We start from the raw sequence: 10,651 nt of genomic DNA on the forward strand, positions 1-10,651 counted from the left end.
CTAAGTCACAACAATAGACAAACACAGTCTGCTTAAACTAATACCACACAAACAATTATATATTTTCATGTTTTTATTGAACACACCATGTAAACATTCACAGTGCAGGGTGGACCCCGAGGCTAAAGACTTCTTCAAGAGCTAATTGGAGTCAGGAGTCAGCCAACCTGGAGTCCAATCAATGAGACGAGATTGGAGGTGTTGGTTAAAGCTGCCCTGCCCTATAAAAAATACACACCAGCTTTGAATTTGCTATTCTTAAGAAGCATTGCCAGATGTGAACCATGCCTCGCACAAAAGAGCTCTCAGAAGACCTACGATTAAGAATTGTTGACTTGCATAAAGCTGGAAAGGGTTACACAAGTATCTCAAAGCCTTGATGTTCATCAGTCCACGGTAAGACAAATTGTCTATAAAAGGAGAAAGTTCAGCACTGTTGCTACTCTCCCTAGGAGTGGCCGTCCTGTAAAGATGACTGCAAGAGCACAGCGCAGAATGCTCAGTGAGGTGAAGAAGAGTCCTAGAGAGTCAGCGAGAGACTTAAAGAAATCTCTGGCACATGCTAACAATCTCTGTTGACGAATCTACGATACGTAAAACACTGAACAGAATGGAGTTCATGGGAGGACAAACCACGGAGGAAGCCACTGCTGTCCAGGAAAAAACATTGCTGCACCGTTTGAAGTTTGCAAAAGAGCACCTGGATGTTCCACAGCACTACTGGCAAAATATTCTGTTGACAGATGAAACAAAGTTGAGTTGTTTGGGAAGGAACACACAACGCTATGTGTGGATAATCCAAAGGGTTCACAACACTTTTCTTCTTGCAACTGTATATTCTTTAGGGTGATAAGTAGGCTGATTTAGTAACTGTTTTTAATGTGACTGTTGAAACTCAGGTCAGAGTCCATGACTACACCTAGATTTCTGGCTTATATCTGTTGTTTTGAACATTGCAGCGCTAACTTTTATACGTTCTGTCTGCCTTGGCTTCCAAAAACCATTACCTCAGTTTATCTTGTTTAATTGGAGAAAGTTTCTGACACATCCAGTCATTGATTTGTTCAATGCACTTACTCAGTGTTTGAATTGGAGCATAGCCTCCTGGTGAAATTGTTACATACATTTGTGTGTGTCATCCGCATAGCTATGGTAACTTATTTGTTGTTTTTCATTATCTGAGCCAGTGGTAGCATGTAGACGTTAAAGAGAAGGCCCCAAGATGGAGTCCTTGAGGTACCCCACATGTCATATTTGTCAACTCAGATGTGTATGTACCTATAGAAACAAAGTTGTTTTATGTCCTTTAGGGTAGGATTCAATACCATTTAGAACTGTTTCCGAAGTCCCACCCATTTATCTAGTCGGTCGAGTAATATGTTGTGGTCAACAGTGTCAACGCAGCACTGAGATCTAATAATACCTAACCCTGAAGTTTCCGCCACTGTCTGTGTTTAAGTGGAGTCATTGAAGACCTTTACAAGAGCAGTCCTCAGTGCTGTGGTTTGGACGAAAGCCTGACTGGAACACATCCAACAGTTATTAAATGCAAGAAATTACTCAACTGTTGAAAAACACAACTTTTTTCAATGATTTTAACCTAGAAATGGCAAGGTTTGATATGGGCCTGTAATTGTTCATTACTGAAGCATCTAGATTATTCTTTTTTAAGAGCGGTTTAATGACTGCAGTTTTCAGGGCCTGTTGAAAAATACCTGAGTGAAGAGATTTGTTTACTATATGAAGTAGATCTGAGGCCATGCAACGAAAAACATCTTTGAAAAATCCTGTTGGAATAATATCAAAGCAGCAGGAGGAGGATTTCAGAAGTTGAATAATGTCCTCTAGGTTTTTATCATTAATCTGATGGAATTGTGTCATGGTGTTTGAATTGATATTAGGTGGACATAGGGACAACACATTTGCTGTACTGATGCAGAGGCACTGACTGCTTGTCTGATTTTCTCTGAATTTTGTCAGTGAAGAAGGCAAAATCATTGCACGCCCTGGTGGACAGAAATTCAGAGGCTACTGACACTGGGGGGTTAGTTAGTCTGTCAACGGTAGCAAACAGGCACGTGCATTGTTTTGTTTTTGGTAATGATGTCAGAGAAGAAAGACTGTCGTGCGTTTTTCAATTCCAAATTATAAAGGCCAAGTCTCTCTTTATAGATTTCAAAGTGAACCTGGAGATTTGTTTTTCACCACCTACGTTCAGCTTTTCGACACTCTCTTTTTCTGCTCTCATGGTCATGGCCTTGCTTCTCCATGGAGATATTTTTTGCCAGTCACTTCCTTACCCTAGTTGGAGCAATGGCATCTATAACATTTTTAATTTTGAATTCAAAATGATCTACTACTAGCTCATTACTGAGATGTTAGCAGGGGCAAGTGTGGAAGAACAATTCTGAGTAAACATTTCCCTAGTATTTTCAGTTAAAATATCGCTTTGTGGTTATCCTCTTTTGAACATTCTTGTGAACAGAAATATAGCTCTCAAAGAACACACAGGAATGATCAGAGAGTGCAACATCAGTCACCACAACCTTAGAGATATTCAGACCCTTTGAGATAATTAAGTCCAGAGTGTGCCCCTTATTGTGCGTGGGCTCCGTCACATGCTGAGTCAGTCCATATCAAAGAACACAAAACATTTTCTTAGCCCCTCTGTCCTGGGGGTTGTCAACATGGATGTTAAATCACAACATGACTAGACGGTCAAGTCAATACACACTATAGACAGCAGTTCAGTAAAGTCATCAAAAAAAGCTTGCACAGTATTTGGGGTGCCTATAGATATTTAGGAACAGAGCTCGAGAGGGAGCATTTCAGCTGAAGGGCCACATATTCAAAAGAAGCAAAGTTCCCATACGATGTCTTCCTGCATTGAAGGGAATCATTGAACAGAATAGCAACTCCACCCCTTCATTATGCATTCTTTCCTGACTCATAAAACTAAAGTTGGAGGGGTTGATTACGATAAGACAGCTGCACTGTTATTTTGTTCAATCCAAGTTTCTGTTAAAAAACATAAAATCGAGATTGTGCTCAGTGATAGAAATCATTGATTACAAATGTTTTTCCTGCCAGAGACCTGACATTTAATAAAGCTAGTTTAAGTTTGTTAAACACACTATCAGTCAGGTTTTTTGTGACAAGCTGTGGCTGACATGGAATCACTGCTAAATTTGATAAACTCACACAAACGTTTGAGCACTTCCTGTTTCTATGCTGATTCACCGTTCTTAATCTATTACCTATCAACACAGATATCGGCAAAGCTACTCGCAGGCAGTGCCCTGGCATGTCCTGGAAAGAGTTGAGAGTGCCATACGCCCTTGAGCCTGGACCCAGCACATATCAGTAAGAGTTTGTTGCATTTTGTACACACATCATTATCAGGCTTCGGAGACTGCAGATGCTTTCTTGAAGGGAGGGGAGGTGGTTGACGTAGGCACGGTGATGGAGACGGGGGAGATGGTGCGGGGGTAGAGGACATGCTGCCAGGGGGGGGGGGGTGGTTGACGTAGGCACGGTGATGAAGATGGGGGAGATGGTGCGCGTCTCTGCGGTGATTTTGGTGGGCGTCTATTACGTTCCATTCTACGCTAGGGGAATCAACGGGAAGCAACACAACCAGAATGGGATTGGTAAAAGTTATAAGCTGTTTTATTGCTCAACCGGTGAACAAAATGGCGGGCCAGCAGCCTGAAACACACAAATCTAAACGCATACAGGGAAAACTAAATATTCACACACTAAATAAAGAAGGAAACAAAACCTCACTGTAAAAGTGGTACAACTAGCAAAGGAAGGCTGTAAGGAAACACAGCTAGGACAACAGTCAAACAATACTAAACTAATCTAAGCACATCTAATCAAACTAATCTAAGCCCATCTAATCACAGTAACACGGTCCACACCAGTTAATCCCCAGAATGAGAGCAAATAGCGAGAGGCATCTGTTCACTCAACAGAGCCTCCAGAGTGATGATTGTCCCCAGCTTTGTAGTCCTCTCCAGCAGGTGTGCGCTGGGCTTGCACAGGGATTGGAGAACGTCGGGCCCGGCGTGCTCCAATCAGTGTCCTCGGAAGTGGATCAGGAGATGACAGCCAATGATGTTGGGGCAACCACACAGCTCATTTACATAATCACACACAGCTGCAGACAATCCCAAACAGGTTACCGAGCAGGCAGAAACAGCAGCCGTAACAGCGTCGTTGAGGAGCGGGGGTAAAGGACATGCTTCCAGCCCTGCATATCGCCTTAGTTTGGTCTTTGAACTCCAGGAAGGAATCGGTGCCAACCCTCTGTATCTCCTTTGTGTGTTCAGCGATCTCCAGGAGGGTGGGCGAGGGTGAACGGAGAGTAGAGAGAGCTGTGTGGTGAAGGAAGAGTATCCTCAGAGGTGATAGGGGGGGTGAAGGGCGGTGGAGACTCCTCTATTTGTCTCCCATAATCAAGACATTCCTCAGGCGGGTGCAGTGATAGATTTTCAAGGTTTTCTGAGCGATGTGTTGTGTCTTTCTCTTGTTTTGATTCCTCTTGTTGCTTGTCCTTGGCAGAGGGAACAGATTGATGACGTAGGCAGTTGAATACGTTAGAGATAAACCATTTCACTCCTGACTTGTTCAGACAAACTCCATTTGCCTTAAAAGATGTCTGCGGTCCCAGAAAAAGTTAAAGTCTCAATAAAATGGACAGAATGGTCAATACAGACAGTTGAAAGCCAGGTGTGGTGTTCAGTGCAAACAATCTGCTGAATCTCTCCACTCCTCTTCTGACTGGCGGTAGAGGGCCACTGATGAACACATCTGCATTTAGAGAGCTGACAGTTTCCAACAGACATTTAAAGTCTTTTTTCAGCACTTCTTACTCTTGTTTCACAACATCATTTGTTCCAATATGTAGTACCACATTCTTTACAGTCGGATGTTCAGCCCCAATATGCAGGATCTTCTCAGCCAAGTCAGAGACCACATCCTTGGGAAAACAGAGTACTTTGGTGTTGTTCTTACTACACAGACCTTTTACATCTCTTACAGCAGAGTCACCCACAATCAGAGTTTCAGGCCCAGTCGTCAGCTTTCCCTCTAGCCTTTTACTTTTGGAGTAGCTATTGGTCCTTACCCTGCTGTGTGAAGAGGACGGGTTATCCAGGTCATCAGAAAGAGATCTCCGGCTCTCGGTCAGCGGAGCGTATCTGTTCTGGATTGGCACACTCGGTGGTTTAGGAGGATTGTTTGTAGTTCTCCCTTTAGCAGCTGTCCACGGCTGTTTCCTAGTAGGAACAGGGGTTGAAGAGGCGCTCTTCCTGGGTGATAACAATGCAGGCCAGCCGGTCGCATCACAGATTTCAGAGCGCTGGGCTCTGCCTGTTGTTCGTCCTCTGCCTGTTGTTCGTCCTCCCAAATCCCATGGAAATGATTTACTCTTCGGCCTTGCACCCAGAGAGTTCAAGGGAGGACTACCACTTGTAGATTTATTACCCGGTTTTCGGGTAAAAAAGAGCCGGCTCCGCTGCGGTGTGAACAGGAAAAACGGTGCTTATCAGGCTCAAGCTCCGAACCGGCCCTGGAACCGCGTTGGTGTGAAAGGGGCATAAGAGCTGATATGGGGGAGAGTGAATGGATTGGATTGAAAAGGCATAGTTTAGAGACAAATTCTGAGATTAGTCCTCAGTCCACCAGGAAATGTCCCAATTATTCAGATGCCCAGTCTCATCTGTCTCTGGACCTGGGAACTAATTGTTACCCGGTAGACAGTTCCCCAGGTGAAGCCTGAGCACACCTTGACTGTGCAGCTGCAACAACAGGTTAAACTCAGCAGGCATGGAATGCGTTCCCCAGTTAACCGTTTCATCATCGAAATAGTGGTTTTTCACGGCATTGAGTTCAAATGGATGAATACTGAAGGGCCAGAAACCGTACAGATGCACGTTGGCACAGTTTTCCAGCGCTATGTTAACCATCAGTAAGCCGGTGCTGAGTATGCCTCTGTTTAGGACCTCTGTAGGCCTCTGGAGCGCCAGAAGTTGCTCAGTCTCCGGAGGTAATCAGGGTTGAAGTAGGTGGGCCTAATTGGACTTTCAAGGTCCCTAATGCTGTATGCAGCCTTCAGGCACAAAGGAGTACAAAAGTCAAAGGCAAAGGCAGGTAGAAGCAGCAGGGACTTGCCGTAGATATGTAGACTCTCCACAAATGGACGTCTAGGCCCGTCTAAGGACCCATACCTGAAAATAGAAAGAATGTTTGGCAACAAAACTAAAACAAATGTTATGGTACAGTGAGACTAATTTTCTTGCTCACTTTCTAACGAGGATGCTCGGATTTGCTGTCACAATGTCAGTCTTGTTGCCCACATGTTTCTCATAGCCTTTTCCCAAAGAAGGTAGGTTGCACCTGAAAAGCATAACGGACTAATCAGAAATTATTATTGGGAATTTTATGATCTTTTTAATTCTTTATGTTTAATTCTGTAGATTGATGTCGCCATCAGCCTTTCAGTCCCCTAATCTTGACAGCTTTCTCACCTGATAACAAGCTGAGCCGAATCGATCATCTCTCCACAGTTGCTGTTTGTCAGAATCCCTGAGTTCCCAACAACAGCACACGTGTCAAATCTTTTCTTTGGAAATGGATTCTCCTGGAAATAAAACCAATGAAAAATGTATTAGAGAACAATAACATGCATATGATTATATAATGTTTGTGAATGAGCAAGAGCCATGGGGATGTTTGCAAATCCCCTACAACAGTTCCAACATGTGTTAACGTGTGCGAGTATTTATTTAATGTACCCTCGAGGTGTTAGAGATGCGTTATTGATTTCCTACATTTTTTACGATTGAAACAGCGCACACTTCTCCAAAATGACTCACTATAGTGTATCTATCTTTCAAAACACTGACCAAAACACACCTCTTCAGACTGGCTTTTAATTTGTGAATTATGCTGTGTTGCTGTTTTAATATTTATTTATTTTTTATTTCTATTTTTTATTCTATTTTATCAAACCACTGTAAAGCGTCTTTGAGCACCTGGAAAAGCGCTTTGAAATAAAAATGTATTATTATTATCTGAAATCAAAATAAGAGAGTTTGAGCTATAGGGCGCAGGTAGTGGCCATTGGGCCCTCAACTTTGAGCCCCTTGGCCTGATTTGGCATCTCAGCTGATCACACACAGTGAAATGTAGCCTCTGTATTTGAACCATCCCAGTATCAGGAGCAGTGGGCTGTATCCTGGAACCTGAAACTTACTCTGAATCTGTGACTGTTTTTTTGTGAACTATTCCGGTTAGTCCTGACAAAGTTGTTGTGTCCATGGATCAGACAGTTGATATCAAAATGAATGCACACTTTGTAGACTGGTGTTGTAGAAAGGGTACTGGATGCTCTTTTTTCCGGTGCTGAAGCCAGTTACAAATTTGAGAATGAATGAAAATCAAAAACAGAGTCAGTACCAATTTTCTAAAAACTAGAATTATTTCACATTTACAAATCAGCAATTATATAATTAAAAGCAGACATGCTGTGTATTGAAATAAGATTGTAGTTTTTTTTTAGCATTCGTCAGATTAAGAAGTCCTCACTTCAAATCATAATTATGTTTGTTTGCTTGAGTGTGTGTGCATGTGTGTGTTGTGAAAGGGTGGTCATACAGTAGGTGGTCGTTTGTATCAACCAGTCACCATGTAACTAAACACATTTATAATCTCTGAGCCCTTTAAGGAACAATAAAGACAACAAGCAGAAGATGATGTGATACTATCAGTGGCGAGCCGTGACTTTTATACCTAGGCCCTCTGACCCCCCTTCCCTCGAGAAAAAAAAGAAGAGATATTACGTCACAGCGTATACTTCAGCGGAATATCAAAACAGCGGTCCGGGGTGCAAAACGCATCAATGACAGCGACCCTCTACCACACAAACAACACCATATAAACACCTATCCTGACAGGGCACCCACAGCCAAGTAACAATTACAAATGAATGAAGTCACGGCACGGCAGCCCGCATTGAAGATGACTTAGGCCTACCTTTGATGATCAAATCACTGAAACACAAAGTCCATCCTCCTGTCCTTCTGGATGAAGCACTTGCGGGTCATTCACCTGATCCTTTGCCACTCCAGTTTATCATTGTAACTCAATCTTGAAAATGACTCGGTTAATAATTTCGCAACGATGTCCACTCCTCACTATCACTGAAGTGAGCCATCATGAACGAACTTATGCTAATTATAAATCTATCGATCAAAATCTATCGATCTATCGAAAATAATAATAGTAGGGTAAACATGTGGATATTATCCGGCTGAACAAAACGTTCGTTTTCCACAGACCTTATTTCGAGCTATTTTCCAAAACCCTATGGAGAAATCCCGTTGCTTTCTGTCGAGGGAATCCGAGCGCAGCTTACTTCCGGGTTTTAGGACGTGTCACTGCACCACTTGCATAGACCTCACAGCGGGCGGAACTAGTCAAAAGTCCGCGAAAATAAAGCCCGCCCATTTAGAGGGAAGATATGATTGGTCAATTCAATTGTACTGTCATTTGACATTACTCTCTCGTTGAGTTACTATAGCGGGCCCTCTGTGAATGTAGAGAGGGACCAACAAGCTCTCCCGTCTTCTCATAACTCGCAGAGACGGCATTTAACCCTTCACATTCCAACAGAAACTGAACAGGCAGATTCTAAGGATTTATTTCTTTGGAAATATTATTTTAAATACAATTAAATCAAGTTATTTTGGTAAAACTAATGTTTTCAAATTATTATTTTTTAGAATATCTTAGGCCCCCACAGAGAGGGCCCTGACGGCTCGCCACTGGATACTATCCATGAATGAAAAACGACATACCTTTATGAAGGTGCTGAAAATCTCTGGAGTCACCATGCGGGTCGTCGTACTTTCCGCAGAGTACACAATATTTGATCCCACTGGAGTGTTGGCCTGGGTAATGATGGCCCTGTCAAATCCCTGGCACTCACTTCTCAGCTGAGAACTGGGGTAACACAAGGACTTGTTAAAAAAAACATCCAAGCCAGGAGTTTTGTTGAACTGAAAGCTTTATAATTTACCAACCACAGTAAGTGGCAATTTGTTCAGATTATATATAAAACGTATCTTCTTTCTTATAAGGATTTCTAATTGATATAATCCTCAACGTGAGTTAAAGTTATCTTCAGGTGAAGTCCCTTTGCGAAACACACAATAGCCAGAAAGTGTAATTCTGGGGAGGAGGGCCGGGCTGGACCCGTCCAAATCCAGTTTTGGATAGTCTGGCGTGGTTCCATTCCATTTCAAAGAGCTGTTTGACAGCGTAACCTTGTCGCACTGCCACTCCAATATCCAATCACAGAGCTTGAGGGCTAATCACGGGGTTTGTAAAGCAAGGCGGATGTTGTAGTCCCAAACGATAGATGGGGATTCTGGGTAGTGTAGTGTCTTCGGAAACTCGTAGTGTCTAAACTCCGAAAAAACAATTTGTTTCTCCGAATCGAAGGTTAAAAACACAAAAGCATTGTACACAATTTAAACCATCAATATTGTGTAATTAACAAGGATAAACTGATGTTTTTTAGTGGATGAGTAATGGAGATATCACTGCGTAATCATTTGACAGTGTGGGGAATACTTCCGGTTTTATTATGAAAACTTCGAGACCGGAAATACTGTTTTCACCCACGCTAACTTTACATGGAAGTTGCCCCATATACAGTACACGTTCTCCTGGCGAGACCTCAAATCATCTTCGTATATCTATCAAACTGTAGATCCTACACATCCACTGGACGTGGATTATAAAAGTACAATATACACTTCTCGCTAGAAATCTAATAAAAAAGCATTTTAATGGCCAAACTATTCCACAATTTAGGATTTCCCAGAGAGGGTTATTTGTGAATAAACGACCCTCCGGAGCGTTTGCAATCGACAGGAGCATGTTGTTTCTTACACGACCACTAGAGGTGCTACACTTTAAAACGTGACTCTGGGTCGTATTTAGCTGCTGAACAATCGACCTATATGGTCGTTTTTTGTAGGAGGACAGGCTGATCCCAAAACATGTCAATTTCTCCAAGGCTGATGTGACCGGACGTCACTTCTCCTCCCTCTGTGACGCTGCTTGGCACCATGCCAGCGCACCTGCTATTTTGCGCACCTGCTATTTAAGTGGAGGAGACAAATCTGTTCCCTCCCCCTCCGCTTCTCCTTTGTGGCCGCGTGGATTGTTTGGCGTGGATTGTTTGGCGTGGATTGTTTGGCGTGGATTGTTTGGCGTGGATTGTTTGGCGTGGCAGCTCGCGCATCACACTCTCTACCAGACAGGTAAAACATCTTGCATTTCTGTCATTTATTCATGGGAACGAGCGACACCCGACTTGACACTACTCTGTCTTAGCGCAGCTGACGCCCGGTGCGTTTGAGGAGGATTGGCTCCTCCGGAGGTTCCCGGTCTTGCAGTGTTGCAACTATTGGTGAGTTGCCGTTGTCTGACGTATTCTCACCTTCAGCTTGGTTCCTCTGGTGTACTGACTGTTATTCATGTCACAGTGGGATTTGGCCGTGGGATTGTTGGGTCTCTCTCTCCCTTCCCTGTGGGCTCTGTGGCCGCACAGGCTGGTATGTATGAATTTCCCCAT

General features: G+C 43.2%; 1 pseudogene; it reads right to left on the reverse strand.

Annotated features, from left to right (window-relative positions):
- Positions 1-4,695: 4,695 nt before the first annotated feature.
- Positions 4,696-10,651, reverse strand: LOC117454900 (alpha-2,8-sialyltransferase 8E-like; annotated as a pseudogene).

The sequence above is a fragment of the Pseudochaenichthys georgianus genome, chromosome 11 (genome assembly GCF_902827115.2).
Source record: "Pseudochaenichthys georgianus chromosome 11, fPseGeo1.2, whole genome shotgun sequence".
Taxonomy (NCBI): Eukaryota; Metazoa; Chordata; class Actinopteri; order Perciformes; family Channichthyidae; genus Pseudochaenichthys; species Pseudochaenichthys georgianus.